Source organism: Globicephala melas, chromosome X (assembly GCF_963455315.2).
Source record: "Globicephala melas chromosome X, mGloMel1.2, whole genome shotgun sequence".
Lineage (NCBI taxonomy): Eukaryota > Metazoa > Chordata > Mammalia > Artiodactyla > Delphinidae > Globicephala > Globicephala melas.
The window spans coordinates 2261245-2284584 of record NC_083335.1 but is presented as its reverse complement, the minus strand read 5'-3'; the positions used below and the strand labels follow the sequence as shown (position 1 = coordinate 2284584).

Genomic DNA, 23340 nt, shown 5'->3' with positions numbered 1-23340 from the left:
ATTTTATTTTAATGGTATTTGAATTTTGTTTTTCACATTTATATCTTTAACTCCTCTGGAGGTGATTTTTGAGAATAATGTAAGGTAGGAATCTATTTTCTTTTTGTCCATGTGGAGCGCTGAATTTTCCAATCACCATTTATTGAAGACACTCTTCTTTCCCACTGGTTCGTGATGTCACATACCAGATGTCATATACTAGATATGTAAAGGTCTCATCCTTTTTCTGTTCCATTCATCTGTCTATTCCTGAGCCAATACCAGGCTTCTTTAATTACCAGAGCTGAAAATGTCTTGATATCTGATAAAGCAAGTACTCTTCTTTGTTCTTCTTTTTAAAAATATTCTGCACAGTCTTTATTCATCCATGTTAATTTTAGGACCTGTTTGTCAGGTTTTTACAAACCTATTGGATTTATATTTGATTCAGAGCTTAATTTCTAGAAGAATTGTCATGTTGGCAATGCAACACCTTCTCCTTCATGAGTGTGGTATATCTCTCCATTCACTTAGGTAGTCTTTTCTACTCTTCACTTACTTTTGATAATTATCTCCATAAGGGTGTTGCACATTTGTTGTTAGGTTTACTCCTAGATACCTTCTCGTTGTTATAGCTTTGTGAATTGTATCTCCTTTGTCCCTATCTCATCTCCTATTTGGTGATGGATAGGATATAGGAATACTAATGTTTTCTATATGCCGACCTTCTTACTGGCTACCTTGCTACACTTTTTATTAATTTTAGTAAGTTGTTCATTGATTCTCTTTTTTTTGTAATATAGAATCCATAATCCAACAGTCCTCAAATACTGGTAATTTAGTCTCCTTTTTTCTAATCTCCATCCTGCTCATTTCTTTTTCTTATTGCATTGGTTAGTACTTCAGATGCAAAGGTGAACAGTGGTAGTAGTAACAAGCAGAGGGAATTTATTCTCCATTAAGTATGGTGGCTGCTGTAGGTTTTGTGGTAGCTAACCTTTATTAGGTTAAGAAAGTTGTCTTATATTCTTAGTTAGATAAGAACTCTCATCAGGTACAGGTGTTGATTTATGTATGGCTAATCCCTTTTCTGGGTCTATTGAGATGGTAATATGATTTTTCTCCTTTAATCTGTTATGCAGATTATTGTTTGCCTTTTTTTTTTCTTGATCACTCTTGTCTGAAGTTTGCACATTTTATTAGTCTTTCCAAAAAATCAGCTTTTGGTAGTGGTCATCGTTTCTGCTTTGTTTGTTATTTCATTATTTGTTTGTGGTTTCATTAGTTTTCACATTTATCTTTATTATTTATTTCACTCATCTTTCTTTGGCTTTGTTCTGTTGCTCTTTTTCTAGCTTCTTAAGCTGAACAGTTGCTAATTCAGTTTCATGATCTCTTCTTTTTAAATAAATGCCTATAAAGCTATGCATTTTCCTCCAAAAACTACCATAGCTGAACGCCACAGATTTTGATATATATCAAAATTTTCATTTCATGATGTTCAGAATTTTCCATTACCTCTTTAATGGATTATTTGCAAGTGTGTTTTAAATATTTGTAAATCTATGGGAGAGGGTTTTTTTAGTGATTTCTATTTTTGTTGCACTGTAGTCAGAGAACATTTTTGAGGAGACTGTGGCCTAATGTGTGCTTGAGTTTTACAAATATTCTCTGTGTGCCTGAAAAGCCTTCTCTGTTGGGCACAAGCTTTTGTGTGAATGTATGTGTGCACATTCACATGTGTCTAATATATACTTATTTTTATGTTAGATTGTTCTTATCTTTTGTAGATTTGGCCATTCCCTCCAATGACTGATTTTATAATTTTTAGAGATAGATAGATAGATGATAGGTAGGTAGATAGATAGATAGATTGATAGACTACATTGTTAGAAAAGGAAGGATAGCATAGCAGTTAAAAATCATAAAATCTGTATTGGACTACGAATGTCAAATCCTGGATCCTCTCTATGATTGACTTGATGTTTGTACCTCAGTTTCTTCATCTGTAAAATGGGGATCACAGTAGTACCTTCCTCATAGGATTTTTGTGAGCACTAAGTGATTTAATAGTATAAGGTACTTAGAATTGTAAGTATCTGCTATTATTAGTTACACATAGGCTAATTCATTTTTTTAATGTCCAAAGTAGATTGTTTTGTTTATCAATATAAATGCTTCTTCTACCTCTTATTTGCCGTAAATTCTATTTTGTAAGATAATTAACATTATAATAGTTCTTCTCCTTTGGTTAGTATTGAGTTGGTTCATCTTTTTCTTTTCCTTTATTCTCAGTCTTTCTTAACCACTCTGTTAGATGTATCTCTGTTTTATCTATCCAATCTGAGACTCTATTTTAATCAATTATTTAACCTACTTACCCTTATTGTGATTCTTGAAACATTTGGGGTTTACATCTTATTTCATATGCTGTTTTTATTTTTCCTTTCTTGTGGTCTACTGGATTGTTTACTTAACTTTTTCCCTTTATTTTCCTTTACTAGTGTGGAATTTATACATTTTGTGTCTATTCTTTTAGTGATTATCCTTAATTTTAATATACATGCCTTAATTTATATCTTTTTTTAAGAAAGATTAAGGTCAGTCACCATCTCTAGCCTCTTTCCAATCAAGATGAGAACTTTCATGCATTTTAATATCCCTCCCTACCCCTACTTCATCCTTAGTGTTGTGTAAATTTTCACCACCCCTCCCCAATACTAATTTACATTTTTCAACATCTTTTGCCAATTTATTTGCTCACTATTGCTTCTCCATACAACTCTTTACAGGATAAGTTTTATTCTTACAGGAGTACACCCTTTAGTTGTTGTATAAGTAAAGACTATGTTTGGATGCTTGTAATAAGGAGTCCCAAGTCAGCGGTCCAAGATTAGCCCTGCTGCTCAAGGACTTTTTGAGGACCCAGGTTCCTTTTGTCTTCTTTTCGTGTCATTCCTGAGCATGTGGCTCACATCTTCATGGTAGGAAGATGGCCTCTGAACCTCCTGAATGGGGTGAAAATTCCTGGCATAAGGAAGGGAGACAGTTGGAGAGCCAATATGCATGTCTGACTCTTTCCAGCCGAAGGTTGCTGAGTAAGCAACTAACAGTAGCTGCCACAGTAGTTCTTTTAGATTTGTCTGTGGGTAGAAGAATCCCTTAAGCTTGGTACATCTGGCCTTTCCTTTTGAGTGAGACTACACGGGGATGTAGAATGCTAGGTAGACAGCTTTCTTCCATCAGGACTTGGAATTCCTTTATTGTTGTATGATGCATACTTACTATCAATCTGTCTTTTCTCTTGAATGAATTTGAAGATTTTATCTTTGTCTTTGACGTTCTACACTTTCACCACAATGTGGCTGAGGATGCGTTTTGTCTTTTTTTAACCTTGTTTGGCTCTTGGTGAGCTCTTGAAATTTGAGAACTTGTATCTTGATTCAAATCTGGAAAATTTTCAACCATTAGCTCCTAGAATATTTGATCTGTCATACTGTCCTTTTTTTTTTTTTTTTTTGTGATACACGGGCCTCTCACTGCTGTGGCCTCTCCCATTGTGGAGCACAGGCTCCAGACGTGCAGGCTCAGCGGCCATGGCTCACGGGCCCAATCGCTCCGTGGCATGAGGGATACTCCCAGACCGGGGCACGAACCCACGTCCCCTGCATCTGCAGGCGGCCTCCCAACCACTGCACCACCAGGGAAGCCCCGTACTGTTCTTTCTAATTGGATATCCTATTCTGTCTTGGAGGGTCTTGACTGATCATCATCCATGTCTCTTTGTCTCCCTGTGCTATGCTTTAGGGGCAAGAAGTTCCTTGTTCTATCTTCTGTTATGGACTGAAGTGTTTCCTCCCACCCCCAAACTTCCTATGTTGAAGTCCTAACCCTCAATACCTCAGAAGGTAACCTTATTTGCAGACAGGGTCTTTACAGAGGTAATCAAATTAAAATAAGGTCATTAGGGTGGGCCCTAATGTAATGACTGGTACACTTATAAAAGGGGGAAATTTGAACACAGACATACACGTAGGGGAAAGACGACGTGAATACACAGGGAGAAGACAGCCATCAGCAAGCCAAGGAGAGGGGCCTGGAACAGATCCTGCCCTCAGAAGGAACCAACCCTGCCCACACCTTGACCTTGGATTTCCAGCCTCCACAACTGGGAGACAATATGTTTCTGTTGCTTAAAACTACCCAGTTTGTGGTACTTTGTTGCAGCAGCCCCAGCAAACTCTGTCTGCTCTGCTACTTGACTCACCCAGTGAAATTTTCTTCCATTGACCATTTTAAATTTCTAAGCTCTTACCTTGGTTTTTCATCTGTATCTTCCTGCCTTTGTTTTATGACATCCTGATCTTGTCCTATGGGTGCTGGTCCTTCCTTTATCTCTCTGAAATGATGGAGGGCTCTCTGGCAGGGCTTTGGGCTTCTTGGTGTGTTTTATGGTTTTACTCTGTGAGTTCATCCTCAGAAGGAATACTCTCCCACAGGAGTTCTGAGCATGGCTGATGCCTGGCTGGTCTGGCAGTCGCTTTGTTAGTCTCTTGACTCAGGAGAGTACCCCCGTCCCATGCAGGTGATGCGTATTTCGGCCGTACATCACACATGATGCTGGCTTGGCGTTCAGTATTCCCTGTCTAAACTATTCTCATCTGGCTTCCATCCCCAACTCTTGTCCCGGTCATCAATGGCCTCCAAGTTATTAAATCCAATGGACGCATTTATGTCCTCATTTCACTCAGCCTCTCTGCAGAATTCAACACAAGTGGCAACTTTTTCCTCCTGGAAACACTATTCTCTTGGCTTCTGTGACACTACACCCTCCCAGTTTTACTTTAGGCACTATTTCCTACCATTCTCCCCCATGTTCACTCCATTCTGGCCTCACTAACCTCCTTCCTGTTCTTGCCACAGGGCCTTTGCACTGTTTCCTCTGCCTGGAACACTCTTCTCCCAGACAGACAAAGGGCTCATATCTTAGATTATATTCCCCAGAGCAGACCCTGAAATGAGGATTTAAGTGAAAGTAGTTTATTTTAAAAGTGACCCCATGAAGGCCAGTGGGAGAATGGGGAAGTGAGGCAGGGAAGGAAGGATGTCAGCACTGGGTATGTTATCAAGCAAGTCACCACTGTGTACAAGTGAATCTCAAGCCTGAGATGCAAAGGAGCTGAGGTATTTATCCTCCAAGTCTCATCTGTCATTGTTTGAGGGCTGCTTCCAGGAGCGTTGACCCTTGCACCTCCATATGAGAATGCAGCCAGCCAACACCTTGATTACAGCCTGGCAGGATCTTGTGCAGAGGACCAGTCAAGCCCAAATACTAACCCAGGGACTGGGAGACTAAAATGTGTGCTGTTTAAAGTTGCTAAATTTTTGGTCATTTGTTATGCAGCAATAGAAAACACACACCTGTTGTAGAGAGTTGACTGGTGGCCTCCCAAAAGACATATCCACGTGGAACCTGTGAATGTGAGCTTATTTGGGGAAAAGGTGTGATTAAGTGAAGGATCTCAATATGTGATCATTCTGGATGAGGGTGAACCCTAAACCCTATGACTAGGGTCCATATAAGAGACAGAAGACAAGATGCAGACACAGAGGAGAAGCCCACGTGAAGATGAGGGCAGAGATTGAAGTGATGTGGCCACAAGCCAAGGAACACCAAGGATTACTGGCCACCACCAGAAGCTGGAAGAGAGGCCTGGGACAGATTCTCCCTCAGAGCCTCCAGAGGGAACCAACCCTGCCCACACCTGACCTCAGACTTCTGCCTCCAGAACTGGGAGAGAATGCATTTCCATTACTTTAAGCCCCCCAGTTCATGGCCCTTTGTTATGGCAGCCCCATGAAACCCATACCCTTGTGAGTGCACCAAGCAGTAGTGCCCGGGGCAGAATGCAATGGAGATCCAGAGTCCAGTAGGGATGGGAGTTGAATCGGGCTTGATCCTGAGGAAAAGGAAGGCTTTGAACAAAGGAGAAGTGTGAGAGAATGGCGAGTTCACCAGGGTGGGTGTGTCCATCCGAGAGGCGGTGTTCACTCTGGTGACTTTTGTGTGCAGAAGGGTGGGGGGACGTTGAGGAGATGGGGCCAGTTCTGCTGCCGACCTTGGCCCCTCGGCTGGGGGCAGCAAGGGGCCACTGAGCGGCTTTAAGCAGGTGAGGGCGAGATGTGAGTGGCACTTGCCAAGGACCGGTGGAGGAGACCGACCTGGAGGCCGGGAGAACCACAGCGGGCAGTCCCCATGGTCCAGAGGACAGAGGGCACCTGCGAGCTCAGCCTGGAGCCTGCTAGACCGAGAGAATGTGAGGCTGACAGGAAGGACAGAGCCCTTTCGAGACCAAAGAGGGGCCTCGGATTCACACATAGTAGACTTTGCTTCCTGCTCAATAACCCAAGGAAGCGGGAAATGCGACCACAGCAGGAAACCAGGCAGTATGCGAGTGCCCCCCGCCCCCGCCTGTTTGAACCATCAGGTGGTGCCCAATGGACCGATCAATCCATCAACTTGTCCCTTTTTTTTTTCTACGTCTTTATTGGAGTATAATTGCTTTACAATGGTGTGTTAGTTTCCGCTTTATAACAAAGTGAATCAGTTATACATATACATATGTTCCCATATCTCTTCCTTCTCGCGTCTCCCTCCCTCCCACCCTCCCTATCCCACCCCTCTAGGTGGTCACAAAGCACCAAGCTGATCTCCCTGTGCTATGCGGCTGCTTCCCACTAGCTATCTGTTTTACGTTTGGTTGTGTATATATGTCCATGGCACTCTCTCACTTCATCCCAGCTTACCCTTCCCCCTCCCCCTGTCCTCAAGTCCATTCTCTAGTAGGTTTGTGTCTTTATTCCTGTCTTATCCCTAGGTTCTTCATGACGTTTTCTTTCTTAAATTCCATATATATGTGTTAGCATACGGTATTTGTCTTTCTCTTTCTGACTTACTTCACTCTGTATGACAGACTCTAGGTCCATCCACCTCACTACAAATAGCTCAGTTTCGTTTCTTTTTATGGCTCAGTAATATTCCATTGTATATATGTGCCACATCTTCTTTATCCATTTATCCGATGATGGACACTTACGTTGTTTCCGTCTCCTGGCTATTGTAAATAGAGCTGCAATGAACATTGTGGTACATGACTCTTTTTGAATTATGGTTTTTTCAGGGTATATGCCCAGTAGTGGGATTGCTGGGTCATATGGTAGTTCTATTTGCAGCTTTTTAAGGAACCTCCATACTGTTCTCCATAGTGGCTGAACCAATTCACACTCCCACCAGCAGTGCAAGAGTGTTCCCTTTTCTTCACACCCTCTCCAGCATTTATTGTTTCTAGATTTTTTGATGATGGCCATTCTGACTGGTGTGAGATGATATCTCATTGTAGTTTTGATTTGCATTTCTCTAATGATTAATGATGTTGAGCATTCTTTCATGTGTTTGTTGGCAGTCTGTATATCTTCTTTGGAGAAATGTCTATTTAGGTCTTCTGCCCATTTTTGGATTGGGTTGTTTGTTTTTTTGATATTGAGCTGCATGAGCTGCTTGTATATTTTGGAGATTAATCCTTTGTCAGTTGCTCCACTTGCAAATTTTTTCTCCCATTCTGAGGGTTGTCTTTTGATCTTATTTATGGTTTCCTTTGCTGTGCAAAAGCTTTGAAGTTTCATTAGGTCCCATTTGTTTATTTTTGTTTTTATTTCCATTTCTCTAGGAGGTGGATCAAAAAGGATCTTGCTGTGATTTATGTCATAGAGCGTTCTGCCTATGTTTTCCTCTAAGAGTTTCATAGTGTCTGGCCTTACATTTAGGTCTTTAATCCATTTTGAGCTTATTTTTGTGTATGGTGTTCGGGAGTGTTCTAATCTCATACTTTTCCATGTAGCTGTCCAGTTTTCCCAGCACCACTTATTGAAGAGGCTGTCCTTTCTCCACTGTACATTCCTGCCTCCTTTATTATGGTCATCAACTCGTCCCTTTTAGGTGACTGCAGTGGCCCTTCCCTCCATGGGCTGTGATTCTGAGCTCATTGGACCCCAGCTGGGCCAGGACCTTTACAGTCCTTCCCAGTTCCTGAGTAAGCATAATGGAATTCTAGGTACGAGGGACTTGTACAGCCCTTACAGGGATTGAATCTTCTAGGCCGGCTTCCCAGTTCTTACATTCCATTCGGATTGTGCTGTAAATCCCAGCAGAAAGCAGAATTTTCCAGAGGGCGCAGACTCTTCCCTGGCTGTGCTCCAAGGCTTCTGCACCTCCTGTACTGCTGAGAGCCCCTGTAGCCAAGGGCAGTGGACTTGTGGTGGCCCCCAAAAGATGTCTACGTTCTAATCCCTGGAACCTGTGAATGTGACTTTATATGACAAAAGGCACCTTGCAGTTGTGCTCGAGTTCAGGATGTTGAGACCGGAAGACAACTCTGGATGATCTGGGAGTGCCCTAAGCGGTCATGTGAATCCTTATAAGGGGGTGATCTGAGCCGCAGAAGTGAGAAGGCAAAGTGATGGCAGCAGACAGAGTTAGAAGATGCTGCACCGCTGGCATCGAAGATGGACGAAGGGGCCTCCAGCCAAAGATTGCAGGTGCCTCTAGAAGCTGGAAAAGACCAGAAAATGGATTTTCCCCTAGAGCCTCCAGAGGGAGCACAGGCTTGCTGACACCTCGATTTTGACCCAGTGATACTGATTTCAGACTTCTGACTCCCCCGATTGTATAAGCTCCTTAGCATAGGCTCCTTCTCAGGTCCTGGGAGGGGCACTAGCAATATTGTATTTGTAATTTTATGTTGTTTTTCTTAAACAGGGCCCTCCAAATTGCATAAGTTTTAGGCCCCACAAACCCTGGATGCACTCGTGGCCGTGCCGAAGCGCCCACTGGCACGTGGAATGAGACCCACATGAGTGACTCACTGTGGCCGGCAGAATTCCTCCTCTGAGCACTCTTCCCCACAAGGCCTCAACCTTGGCTGATAAAGACTTGAACAAAACACTAACACATGATGGGAATGTAAATTGATACAGCCACTATGGAGAACAGTATGGAAATTCCTTAAAAAACTAAAAATAGAATTACCATATGATCCAGCAATCCCACTACTGGGCATATACCCAGAGAAAACCATAATTCAAAAAGACACATGCACCCCAATGTTCATTGCAGCACTATTTACGATAGCCAGGTCATGGAAGCAACCTACATGCCCATCGACAGATGAATGGATAAAGAAGATGTGGTACATAGATACAATGGAGCATTACTCAGCCATAAAAAGGAAATAAATTGGGTCATTTGTTGAGACGTGGATGGATCTAGAGACTGTCATACAGCGTGAAGGAAGTCAGAAAGAGAGAAACAAATATCGTATATTAATGCATGTATGTGGAACCTAGAAAAATGGTACAGATGAACCGGTTTGCAGGGCAGAAATACAGACACGGATGTAGAGAACAAAAGTATGGACACCAAACAGGGAAAGCGGCGGGGGGGGGGGGGTAGTGGTGTGATGAATTGGGAGATTGGGATTGACATGTATATACTGATGTGTATAAAATGGATGACTAATAAGAACCTGCTATATAAAAAATAAATTAATTAAATAAATAAAATTAAATTAAAAAAAAAAAACACTAACACATTTTCTGACGGCTCCAGTCTGCCTCCCTAGAATGACCCTAGCCTCCTTAGAGCGCTGGCCTGAGAAAACTCAAGGCTGCCAAAAGAACTTGCAGTTTGTTCTAGCCCACGCCTAAAGATGGGCCCTGATCTCCCAGCCTCTGTGGGATGGCAGGAGCCTAACTTTGAGAAGCAACAGTTAGCAAAGCCATGCAGGTTTCACGTGGACCAGCCCCACTTAAAACTCCCAGTCCCCTCTGTACGGATTGGAGTTGTGTTGAGTTCACACTGGGCTCTTTTCCCCAGTGCAATAGTATATTACTGATTAACACTTGTTCTTGCCTCTTTAACTAGGGTTCAGCTTTGAGTTTTCTCTGACATACCCCAAGTCCCAGCTCCTGTGTGATGCCCCAGCCTGCAAATCTGATGGGCCACCGCGCCCATGACTGGGTTATGTTCTAGGACACAGGTGACTTTAAGAAAGAGAAATTATCCCCATTGGACCTGACCTGATCCCAGGAGCCCTTTAAATCTGGGTCTAGTAGCCAGAGACCAGGAAGTCAGAGATTCAAAGCATGAAAGGGATTCGATGAGAAGGAAATTCTCCTACTGTCTTTGAAGATGGAGGGGGCCATGTAGCATGAATGCAGGCAGTCTCGGCGAGCTGAGAGCAGCTCCCAGCTGACAGCCAGCAAGGAAACGGGGATCTTGTTCCTATAGCCACAAGGAGCTGAACGTGGCCAATGACCTTGATGAGACTCCAGGCTAGAAGGCAGCCTGGTGACACCTTGAGGGAAACCTGTGAGACCTGAGAGAGGACCGAGCCATATCATTCCTGGAACTTCTGACCAATAGGGCTATGAGCTAATAAGCGGCTGTTGGTGAAGGCCACTGAGTTTGTGATAATCTGTTACGCAGCCGTAGCTAGCTAATACACTTGCCAATCATGATTTGGTCCCTGGCTGAACACATGGCTGCAGCAGGCTAACACCCAAGAGAAGGGACTCTGCTTCTCCTCTTCCTGGAGATCACAGCATAAAAGTCACTTCCTCGAGGCCTCTTTTCTGCCCCCTTTCCTCCTAGACTACACTTGGACCCTTTTGGGCTCTCAGGATGCCTGACGTTTTCCTACACAGCACTTTGTCACCATTTGTAAGCGGTTTTTTAACTGTGAGGTGACTTTCCTGTGTCTGGACTGTGACATCCATGAGGGCAGGGAACTGGCTGATCTGGGTTCCCGGCTCTGTCTCAGTGCCTAGCAGAGTGCCAGGCACACAGTTGGTGCTCAAGAAATGGGATGAATGAGCAGCAACGTGGGAGGCAGGGGTGCCGAGGAGGTGGTCAGGGGCAGCCCCGAAATTCCAGGCAGTGAAGAAGGGGAGCCCAGAAGGGGCTGGGCTGGTGCTGTCTCCCATCAAGGTCACGGGAGGGGGGAGGAGAGGAGTGGGGGGAGGACAGAATGAGGAGGTGCTCGGCTGTCAGGGAGGGGGCAGGCCCAGGGTGTACCCACAGAACAGGGAACCAAGGGGGGCACAAGCAACAGGGACACTCGACACGCATCTGACTAGAAGGGCCAGAGTGTATACACAGGCAGAGGAACGCAGGTACAGGAAGTGACTCTGTAGGTGGGAAGACAAGAGGAGTGTGAGGTGGTGGCCCCTAGAGACACACGTCAGCTGAAGCAGGAGCTGGAGGAGAGGGGGTGCGGGCTGGAGGAGGGCACACTGGAAGGCCTGGGGAGGGCACAGAGGAGACGGTGGAGGGAAGTGCAGGGAGCGGGGGGTGGAGAGGAGGCTCAGGGAGCTGGCAAGAGTGGGCGGTGAGGCTGGTGGGCTCAGCTGCAGCCAAGGTTTCCAAATGGATCTCGGGGCTCCCTGGTGGCCCACTCTCGGGCCTCTAGGTGGGGGTGTGGGGCCCCCAGGGAGCTGTCCCGCTCCCCCACCAAACTCCGAGTTCCATGTCTGTGCCCAGAACTCCTGACCCAGGCGGGCCAGAGCGGGTGTTCCACGAACTTCAGTGTCCTAGAACGACACCTGCTGTGCGCAGGCAAAGGGCAGGGAGCTGGGGTGTCTGGGGAACCACACGTTCCCTGCCCTCACGGAGCTCGTGGTCATGAAAGGGAAATAGTCACCCCGCCAGGAAAGAAGTGGGGTCATAACAATGGTTCTGGCAAAGAAAGCCTCAGTTTCCCATCGTGTTCCACATTTTGGGTCACATGTGCCACACGAGGCCTTGGCACGTGTGTCTCACTTCCATGGAACAGCCTCCTGCCCCTACTGCTTGTCCTTCAGGTTTCAGATTCGAGGTCACCTGCTCAGATCGCCTTCCCTGACCCCACCCCTGTTCATCTCTATCCTGTCTGTTCACTTCGGGGCACTTCTCCCAGTCCATTCTTTTCTAACGTGGGAGTGGGATCTTCCATGAATGTCCACCTCCCTGAGTCTGTCCTCTGGGCTTTCACGTGCCCCAAGACCTAGCCTGGCGTTGGCCGGGCCTCAACGACCACTGGCAGAATAAGTGAAGGGAGGGGTTGTAAAGATGAAATGAGGTGAGCTGTGGAAAAGTGCCCAGCACAGCATCTGCTACAAAGTGCTTTTGGTATTTCCTTGAACCGTGAGATCCGAACAGAATGTAAGTTTCGGAAAGTTGGTAACCAAAGCAGTGGAGTGAGAGAGTTTCCTGTCAGGCGGGCTTTGATCACTTGACCACGTGGCTACAGAGGTTGCCTCCAGCCCTTCCTGGGAGACCCTGGCCTGAGTCACGGAGCGCTCTAAGTTAGAACACATGTTTCCATCAGCTGAGCTGCTGATCGAGGACAGACCTTGTCAGCACTGGCCACTCTCCCAGACCCTGCCCTTGGAGCTGTGCTCACTGACTGCGGGCCAGTTCTCGACCTCGAGGCCTTACAGCTCTGAAATAGAAGTCACCAAGGTGGGGCTTCTGGAAATGGCGCCTTCGGGTGGAAGAGGGTCAGTTGGGCTCTGAGAGGTCCCCAAGGGAGGCTCTCAGGCCAGCAGGTAAGACAGAAGTGGCCCATGAGGTCACAGGCTGTAACCGAGGCAAGGCGGGAGACCCCTGGAGAGGGTGCTGTGGAAGGCGGGCTTCAGAGTCTGGTCCCAAATGTGGAGAGACAGCCCTGCCTGGGGAGGAGAGGGCACGGACGGCCAGGGAGGGATGCTAGCATGCCAGGAGCAGAATGTACCTGCGGGCTCCTCTGTGCCACCTTCTTTCTGGTTGGGGCGCTCAGAGACACAAATAGAAGGCAGTGGTACTTCTCACTGCATCTCTGCTCCCGAGGGCCCCTCAGAGACCCCATCGCCCGCCCTCACCTAGGAGGGGGACTTGAAACTGGCCTTCAAGGCCTCAGGCAGGACCCAGGGCCCCAGGAGCGCTGAGGGGGCCCCTCTTACGGCCCCTCTCTCCTGGTGCTGCAGCTTCGGGCCTGCCACCCTGTACGTTTCACGTCATCTTGAGACATATGTCCTGCTTTCAGCACCAGAGAAATGGCTGCCCCGCCCATGCGTCCTAACTTGAATCAGGGTCGGGGGAGGCCCACATGACATTCGAGGTTGTCAGAAGCGTGCATTTTTGAGGACTCACTAACCCAGCATGGTTACCTGTGCGTTCTCACTGACCAGGGTGGATGCGAAGCCACCCGGGAGCTGGTGTTACACCTAATGTTTCCTTTTGTCCTGGTGGCCTTTTTTAAAAATGTCACTGCTGTGGGACCCCATTACCCCAGTTCAAACACCTGGCACCGCCTTGGGATAGACAGCAGAGGGGACACGGACTTGCTGTCCCGAGTTCTGACACCAACAGCAACAGTAAGAGTGTGTGGAGTCCGCCCCCTCCCCACACCAGCTCCCCCAACGTGGACCACCATACGCGCACCCACCCCAGTTCCCAAGCTCTCCTTGATCATGGCCAGGCTCATGCCCAGGCGGTCCTCTTGCCCTCCTTCCTGCCTGTGTTCTCTTTCCACCCTTTTCTCCCCGAGGCCAACAGCCAGTCCCCTCCATGGGGCTGGGGGTAGGGCAGACCGTGCGAGGTGACCTTCACCTTCATGAAGACCTCAGCCCATGGGGCCGCAGGGCTCCAAGGCTCCGGACCTGAGCTCAGACTCACAGACTGCATGGTGCTCCCAGGCCCACGCTTACCAAAACAGAGGGAGCAGTGCCTCCTCGCTCTGATTTCAGGGGCCAGAGATGACAGCCATGAGCTAGGAGGTGACTGACAATTGGCCTTGGGCCTAAAAATTAGGAACAGGATCAAATCTTAAGCTACAAGGTTTTGTTCTAGAACCTCTGTTCATCAGAGCTATTCCGTCCGAGACCCACCAATGGCGGGCGGCTGCCTGGGTCCCACGGTGAGCTTGACTTGGGGCAGCACGGAGCTTGTTTGCAAAGGGCAAGGTGACCTGTGTGGGTTTGCAGACTGAACTAAGCCCCTGAAGCCAGGGCAGGTAGAACGATCCTGCTGTGACACATTGGTTTACCAGTGGCACCACGTGCCTGGCTGGCTCTGGCAAATTACTTACGTCAAACTTCCAAGGGCCTCTGCACCTCTTAAGGACATGGGTTCCAGACTCCACCAGGGTGAAGCCTATTTCACGGTGCAGGGTAACCAGGAGCCTGCGACAAAGAAGCTTAGCTCAGCGGGCAGGGAACTAGCGCTCTGCACGCGGTTTTCCTTGCAAATCCCATCTCCCGTGTCAGATGAGTACTCTGCTGTTGCCGTGGTGAATTGGTATTATACTGTGACCTTGATTCTGAGCAGAAATGTACGTTGCCTTGACCATGATTAGACAAAACTGGTTGTCTGGGAAACAGCACAGTTCTGAGAACAGGAAGGGCTAGATCATTCTTAGCTTTGACTGGAAGCCACACAGGGTTATGTTGTACCCAGTGAGGTCTCGGCTTTCCTCAGGGGCCTCTTGGCTTCGTGTTTGTGTGTGTGACACAGAGAGAGGGAGAGAGAGGGGTGGGGAGAGAGACAGAGGCAGACGGAAAAGGGGGTAGCGCTAGCATCCCTCTGTACCCTGGGAAGTTTCAAGCCAGGACAAGCCTCTGCAGCTGTTTGGAAGTGAAGGGGGCTTGCAGCACCCTCTCCCATCTCTTACTGGGAGGCTGCTGGGGAGGGGAGCAATACGTCTCGATACTTCTGGCCTCCTGCCCGTTCCCTTTCACCCAACGCAGCTCCAGAGCTGGGGAGGCGTTGCACTGGGGGAGGCCCCTACCGGGCTCTGGGACACAACCGTTTCCCATAGAGGGTGCCTGTCTCCATCTACGAGAAGCTCCCCCACATACTCACTCACACACACACACACACACACACAGCGCCAAGGGCCGATAGATGTCGCTTGTTGGGACTTGGATCTGTTTCTTTCCCCACCTGAACCACGCATGCTACTCACAGCTGGCTTCCCAGGCCAGCCATGAAAGCCACCTTGACCTAGAAGGAAGCCTTGGAGGATACATGCTACCAGCCCGTGGGCACAGATGCCAGCGTGGCAGGGGAGGCAGCTTCCAGCAGGGCACACTGAGTGAGGACCCGGCAGAGGCTGCGTGCAGGGTGATGTCCTCCTCAACCTGTGCCCTTCCCTCTCCCAACACGAGAGCAGCCCAGGTTAGGAGCACATCGCCTGCCCCCTGATGGACACACCTGCTGACCGGTAACTCCCATCCAGTTGCCCAGGCTGAAAACCTCCCCATCATCCTTGACTCCTCCTTCTTCCTCAACCACAAGCCCATGCCCCTCTCCAGTCCATCACGAACCCTTGTTTTCTCAGCCCCTCGGTCGATCCCCGGTCCAGCCATCCACCCCTTTCCATTATCCCTGCCGATGACTCCAGCCCAGGCCCCATCCTCCCTCGACTGACAAACGCACACAGGAGGGGTACAGTAAACACTTCTCAAATAAATAACTGAGCAGGACTTGCTTTATTGAAATATTCACTTATCGAGGTAGTCTGGAACCGAACCCGAGACGTGTCTGATGTATGCCTGCATTACACTCATTTAATTTGATTGGGAACAAAGAAGAAGAAATTGCAAGAAACCTGAACTTGTACTAAATGTTTCTTCACGAGGAGTGTTAGTTCCTAAAAGATCTCACAAAAGTTAAAGAGTGAAATATTATGTTTTGGGGGTTTTTTTGAACTTTAATCTTTATTTATTTATTTTATGTCTTAGGTCATGCCTTGCATGGCATGTGGGATCCTAGTTCCCTGACCAGGGATCAAACCCATACCCCCTGCTTTGGGACCTCAGAGTCTTAACCACTGGACCGCCAAGGAAGTCCCTGAAGTATTATGTTAATGATATATTCCAACACAGTATCCAATGACTCTCTGCTCTAACAGATGAACAAATCATTCCACACTCTTCCTGCCGCCCCCTCAGTCCTCCACCTCTGGTTTTGGTTAGATTATTACTTTTACATTGTCAAGATTTCTGAGATTTCCGTTCTGTCCTATAGTAGAGTAAGTATGAATGCATAATTCCACAGTTATGGAATATTAGTTCTGCATATAAATGGATTCAGTGGTCAGGATTGTTCTTCCATTTCTAAGTTCTTTGCTTCAATTCATCTTTTATTTGGCTAGCCTTTATTTTTCAGTGGTAATTTTAACTTTCCGCTTTTAGACTTGAAGGACAAGTTGGATGAATGGAACATTCTCGGAACAAACTGTCTTCCTCAGAAGTTTGGAAAACTTTTCCCACTGGCTTCTGGCAAAGAGAACGGATTCAGAGAAGTCTAAGGCCAGTATGACTTTTCCCAGGAAGATATTGTTCTCTTGGTCGTTCTCTTTTTTAGGAAACCAATTATATATGTGTTGCAACTCCTTTGCTATCTCCCAGATTGTCGTCTGTTCTGCAATCTTCTACTCTCTCCCATTTTGTATTCTGTGATTTCTTCAAGCCTAATTGCTGTGTCCCCAGGTGGCCATTATGTACGTGGTCTCCTTGGTCACATTTACTTGAATCGTTATTGCTCTCAGTGTGGCTTTCATCTCAGTAATATTTCTATTTTTCTCTTCTAGTTCTTTTCTGAGTTCTGCTACGTTCCTTCCATCTCCTTCTGCCTTCCTATAGTCTCTTCTTTGAACCCTACATCTCTTCTTCAAATTTTATTCTGAGCAATCATGTTTTCTGAAACTTTTTTGCATCTATGGAGTTTTGGGGTTTTTTTATTTGTTTTCTTTTGTTTTCATCTAGAGTCTTCCTGTATTATTCGTGTAATTCCCCTTGTGATGTGCTTTCCTTTTCCTGTTTGCTTCCGTTCCTTTCCTCCCCTTATTATTTTTGTAATTGTTGCTGTTTCCCTTTTATGTATAGGGCCCATATTGGGCTGTGAATGCCCTTGATTTTGCCAACATGTCCACATCTTCTCCCTGGGTCTCCACAGTGACATTCTGCTGCTCCGGTGCTCTGTGTCTTTAATTTTCATTAATCTAACCAGATCTTCCGGACTGTAACCTTGGACTTAGGGGCAGTCTGATTCCTGCTCCAGTTCTGAGGATGCATTGCTGGCCCAGCTTGCTCCCTATCCCTGTCCAGACATAGCAGTGTTTGGTTGGAGAGCTTCCTAATTTGTGGTCTGGGGTTGTAGCCATTTTCCTCTTTGAAGCCAGGCCAGCCCATCATTTTTCTGTTAAACTGGAGGGGAGGAAAGCCCAAGGCTTTGAAGGAATTTCCTTTCTTAAGTCGGTATGTTTCACAAGCAGCTAAGATTCAGGCAGGAGCACAGAGCACCCAGCTCCGCCAGCTCACAGGCTGTCGACTGGGGAGGGGCCCAGGCTGGGAAGACCTAGCCCGTCCAAGCTGAGAGCTGCTCTATGCGGAAGAAGATGGGTGAGAACTGTCACCCAGCCCAGCCCTCTGCCAGCCATCATACTTGTGAGGTCATATCCAATGTGTCTGTTACATGTCACACTAGATCTTTGGGAGATGTGTCATGGCTGGGAGCCAGCCCTCAGCTGGCTGCCTCTCAGGGGCCTCACAAGGGAGCTGAAGACTAGCATAGAAGGAGATGTCTGATATCCCAACGTGGCTGGACGTGGCGAATGGGCTCCATCCCTTTGATGACCAAGTCGGGGGTCTTGGGCAATCCCAAGACTGAGTGGTTCCTTAAACCGTGACCCAGGGCATTAGATGGCAGACCTTCCCAGCCCCCTGGGAAGAAGTTAAAGAGAAAGTGGCCCGAAGTTACTGCTGAAAGGCAAAGGCAATGAGGATGGCGAGGCACCCCAGGAGGACAAAGCGGAGCAAGGGGCAACAAGGAACCAGCAGCCTGTGGTCAACCCGAACCTGGGACCATAAAGAGCAGGGAATTCTGGGAAAATGAGTTGCAGTTTACCCCGGGCGACACGGTACACTTGACAAGTGCTGTCTCCCAGCTGGGGATGCCTCACTGCTTCCTCCACCCCTCCCCGCTGCCCCTCTATGTGCACCTGCAAACATCCACCTTCTGCTTTAGAAGTACACGTGTGCCCTTGGGTCCCTGAGCCCCCCAGCCCTGAGGGCATCTGTGTCCATGGGCTCCAGAGGGCAGGGCTCGGCGAAAGGATCACTGAGGGGAAATTTCTGGGGCCTGACCTCTTGGGGACCCTGCAGGGCAGCACCGCCCTGTAGCAGTGCTGGCAGCCAGCACGAGTTCCTGATGCAGCCCCCAGGGCAAGGTTCTCAGATCCCCCAAGAGCTTGGAATGAACCAGATGTCTGGAACACACCAGATGGAGAGACTGGCAGCTCACGTGGCAATGATTGAAGCAGCCTCTCCAGCCCAAAGTCTTCAAAAAGACCAGGCTTTGGGGTCTGCAAGGCGGCCACTGGAGTGCAGGCTCACAAGCTCCCTCAAGGCCAACCTGAGCCCAGATCCCTGCTCACCCAGAGGTCACTGGCTCCTTGGGGGGCCTGGCTGCTGGCAGAGTCCCTGGAGCCCCGCTCTGGTGAACTTGTCCCCCAAAGCCCAGTGTGACCACTAGAGTGTGTCTGCAGAGCAAGGCTTAAGGTCCCACACCAAGCCCCTGTGGGGAGCTGCTCAAGGCCAATTCCACAGTGCCCCCCAAGGGACAGGCACCGAGGTGCCGACCCAAGCAGCCGCTCCACAGGGGGGATCTCAGCGGCCATTTGCTAAATACAGTCTCCCCTCTGCACACGGGGACTGGGCTGGCACCTGGGGCTCCAGGGAGAGCCGTCCACACGGTGAGCGGCCACCCCGCGGCTGCAGAGCCATGGACGTAGCCCTGTCTGCTGGAGAGGGCGTGGCAGGGGGTGGAGGGCGCCACTCTGTGGGCCTCCGCCGGCTGCCTCGGGTCCCCGCAGGGCCAGGAGGGGCTAGAACAACGTGGGCTTGGACTGCGGGCCAGAGACGGAGAAGGAGATGTGAAAGGATGTCAAGGCCTGTGGAAACGTCTCCAGCCACTCCATGTGGGACATGAGTAGAGCACCTGAAGCTTTGGGGAATGGAGACAGGGCAGGACATTGGGGACAGGGTCCCCCCCAACCAGTCTCCTTGGCCCCCTCAGTTGGAAGGAGTCAGCTGTGTTCTTCCTCCAGTTCATGGGGAAGAGGGAAGCCACTGGAAGTCTCAGGCTCCCGTCAGAGAAAGTAATTCAGCCTGAGTGCTCCCACACTCACACGTTCATAAAACCACACACACTCACACACACTCACACAAACCCCACACAAAGTCACACACACATTCACACATATTCACAGAAACCATTACCGTGGACCACACACACTCACCCACATATACACCACATGTGTGCACACTCACACACACACACACACACTCACACTCACTGAAGCTGTGCCTCGAGACTCCCGGTCCCAGGGCCTCCCCACCCCTCCTCACAGGCTCCTCTCTCCACTGCCGACTCCACCTGGGCCTGGACGGGCTGCTCGGGCAGTGGTGTGTGCCCTGCCTCTGACCACAGACCACAGGCCCTGCTCTCGCCATCGGACTGGCTCCCCCTCACACTTCAGTTCCAAGAGACAGGAAGCAAAGACCCGGCCCCCGACCCCATTCTCCTATGGCCCCGCACCTTAAGCCCCCCCACCGCCCGCTTTCCCCCAGACTTGCCCTGCAGGTATTAGCCATGACCTTCCAGCCCCCGGCCACCCAGCAGGAGCTTGGGGGCTGGGGCTCCTTTCGAGGCGTGTCGTTGGGAGGCCCTTGTACCACTTGGAATCTTTAGCCGTCACACCTCACTGTGGCCAATGGCAGCGCAAAGGGAATTAGCTGAAGGATGGCAGCTGGGACGAGGTCTCCCTGGAGAGTCTCCCATGGCCTGCTGTAAAGTGCCATTGAAGGGTCCACCGTGTCCCTACAGGGCTAAGGCCGGGGGCGAGGGAGTGAGAGGAGGGGCCAGCACACTGACTGGTGTCAGCTGAGTGAAATGCGGGTGTAAATTTTCAGTCCTGGGGCTGAAAGGAACACAGTGAGTATCAAACTGAAAGAAGACCAGTGTGGCAGGAGCAGAGAGGGAGAGAGGGAGGGAGGGAGAGCGAGAGCGAGAGCCACACACACAGAGTGCCACAGAGAGAGAACACCACGTACTGAAGCTAGAGGACAAGCCGTGTAGGCCTCGTGAGCCTCAGGGAGGGGCTGGTCTTTACCTAAGAGTTAGGAACCCACTGAACAGTTTGAAGTCAGAGATGCAAGTGCACTCGTGTGTGTGTGTGTGTGTGTGTGTGTGTAACATGAGCACGTATTTTCAGGTGTTTTCTCTTGCTTCCTTGTGGAAGAATTATGGGGGGGCAGGGCACAGAGTGGATGCAGAAAGTCTATCAAGGGGCAGTTGGGGTTGTCCTGGGAGAGATGGTGGTGGCCTGAGCAATAGTAGTGGCAGCGTCATAGAGTTGAGCCGATAGGGCAGATATAACAAACCTAAAACATGTGGAGAACTAAGCAAACACTGTGGCTGGTCAGATGTGGAAGGTGAGTGAGGGACGTGTCTCTGATTTCTGGCCTGTGACATGGGTGTATGGGGGCTCCAGTCACTGTGGCTGAGGACTCAGGAAGAGCATAGAAAATCATGAGTTCTATTTTGGACATATGAGTTGGAAACATCAAAGTGGAGATGACAAGAAGCCAGCTGGATATAAGGGGCAAGGGCTCTGAGGAGAGGTTTGGGCTAGGGACAGAAATAGGGTAGCACGGAGAGCTCCCAGAGCCCCCCCTCCCAGCCTCAGGCCCTCACTCCCTCCTTCCGTGAAGGTTGCATGCCAAGGCTCTCTAATAATTGCCCAAAGCCACAGGAGTTGCCTTACCCAGGGCTTGTGGCCACATCCCTCCAGTCTCTGCGTTTGTCTTCAAGTGGCTTCTCCTCTGTGTCTGTGTCTCTCCTCTTCTATCTCTTATAAGAACACCTGTCATTGGATTTAAGGCTCACCTGGGTCATCCAGAATGATCTCATGTTGAGATTCTTAATTTCATCACATCTACAAAGAGTTTTTTCCCGGAAAACTCACATTCACAGGTTCTGGGAGTTAGGGCGTGCACATATCTTTTGAGGGACTATCGTTCACCCCATTATACCTCTAGAGCCCAGGACCAGGCCTGTCTAGCCAGACTCCTGGCGAGAGGACAAGATTGGGCATCAGAGCCCACAACCAAGGGCCACAGGGGACCTCCCTGCCTCTGCTCCAGGGGAGGGCCCCTGAAGCTGTGCTGCATTTGGCCCCCTGAGAACCCTGCTCCCTAAGGCCAGAAGCACCCTGAGTGGGGATCCCAGCTTCTCCCCTATAAGCCAGGGGCAGGCAGCTGCTGTCCTGGGAGCATCAGCATGGCGGGGGGTTCTCACTGCAGGCCTGCACTCTCCTGGTCAGGGCCCATTTGAAGAGAAGATGCCTGAGCTCTGGTTGCGTAAGGAAAGGTACCCACCTTGTGCTCAATTCCCAACAGCCAGGGCGGGGATGGACAAGAACACGCCATCCTGCTGTTTTTCCTTGCTGCTTTTCGTCCACAGTGTTTTTCCCATTCCTAACTTTGGGAGGAACTCATCACTGTCAACGGTAGGCATGTTCCTGTGGGAAAATGCAGACCCCAATGCCTACCCTGTGGCCCGGTTTGACAGTCACATGGGGGGACCAAGGGAAAGACCAATGCACCCAGTAGCTCTTCACTACTCCTTCTCCATCTGTCTGCACACCGCTCCTCCCCGACTCCCCTCTCACTGCCCTCACTTTCTTAGCTTTGCCCTCCTGACTCAAGTGGGCTGGTCCCTTATTGGGGTGCCATGGCTGGGCCACATGGTGCTGACTACGCCGCAGGGATCCCGTGGGTCCCAGATGGATGGACGGATGGATAGATGGACGTAAAGTAAAGCCCCAGAGTCTGAGACGTGCGAGGTGCGCAGCCAACACTGCCCCTCCCCTGTCCCCTTGGGGGACTGCGGTGGACGGACCACTGCGACCCCGAGCCCTCGAAGCAGCCCGGACTGAAGGCGGAAGTGCCCCGGGGTACGCAGTGAGCCAGGCCAGAACCCCCACGGGGCGCGCCGGGGCGGCACGGGCCGTCCCTTCCTCCCGCCGCGCCGCGCATGCTCCGTGCCCCCACCCCACCCCACCCCCGCGCCCCGTTCCCACGCCGCCGCCGCCCCGGCCCCGCCCATGCCTCGGCCCCGCTCGTCCGCTCTGGACTGACGGACTGCCGCTCAGAACGCGCCTCCCGAGCGGCGCCCAGCTGCGAGGTCGAGACGCAGCCAGGAGCCCCGCCGCCTCCCCTCCCGGGGGCGCTGACCCGGAGGGCTTCTCGGAGGTGGCAGCCTTGACCTCGAGCCTGCCCGGAGGCTGGGGCAGGGGGAGGAGGGAAGGACAGCCCAGAGGCCCGCGAGCCGCTCTCGGCAGGTGGCCGAGGGTCACCCTAGGAGGTGGCGAGCGTGAGCGCGGAGAGCTGCTGGCTGGCCCTCGGGGCCGCCCCCTTCGCCCGCCGGGGAAGGGCAGCCCGTGTTTCCCAGTTTCTCTCCTCTGACTGCGGTTCGCCGCTGATTCTGGGGCTGGCAGGAGAGCATCCCAACGCCAGGCTGCCTGGTAAGTTTGGATTTCGCGCCTCTGCGTGAGGTCGCAGCACTCCTGCCCAGGGGCACCTGGCGAACCGTCCGCAGGCATGGGCCCTGAGGGTGCCCGGACGTGCGCCTGCAGCTCTCAGGGTTGGGGGTTTGTGCCCCTTGGTGGTATGGAGTGTTGGCGGGGACGAGCACGCCAGGGGAAGGTACAAGAAGAGGAGGCCAGGGGCCGGACGGAAGGACCGCAAGGGCAAGAGCTGAGCTGGCCGAGCGGGAAAGTGTGCGGGGCTGCCATGCAGGGCCAGCTGTGGCAGCCCTCCCGTCCAACAGACAGCTGCGAAGCACGCCTGCGGGCCAGGCTGTGGGCACTGCAGATACTTCCTCAGGGAGCAAAACTGCAAAGCCCTGCTCGGGGGTCCAATTCTAGTGGCAGGACACAGGCAATAAAGAGTCAACGTTTCGGGGCTTCCCTGGTGGCACAGTGGTTGAGGGTCCGCCTGCCGATGCAGGGGACGCGGGTTCGTGTCCCGGTCCGGGAAGATCCCACATGCCGCGGAGTGGCTGGGCCCGTGAGCCATGGCCGCTGAGCCTACGCATCCGGAGCCTGTGCTCCGCAACGGGAGAGGCCACAACAGTGAGAGGCCCGCGTACCTCAAAAAAAAAAAAAAAAAAAAAAGAAAGAAAGAGAGTCAACGTTTCAAATTAAGAATTACAGAGTACGT

The 23340-nt window shown here is 50.2% G+C and overlaps 1 protein-coding gene across 5 annotated transcripts in view; it reads left to right on the top strand.

The window, feature by feature from the left end:
- The window catches only part of ZFP92 (ZFP92 zinc finger protein), a 66099-nt gene that overhangs the window by 30321 nt on the left and 12438 nt on the right, over positions 1–23340 (top strand). For 4 of the 5 annotated variants that reach the window (XM_060291962.1, XM_060291959.1, XM_060291958.1 and 1 more), the window contains exon 1: positions 22219–22643. The exons of the other annotated variant lie outside the window; for it this stretch is intronic. The gene's annotated coding sequence lies outside the window, so the exon portion shown is untranslated. Of the gene's footprint in view, positions 1–22218; positions 22644–23340 lie in introns of those variants that run through there. 5 annotated transcript variants of the gene reach the window in all.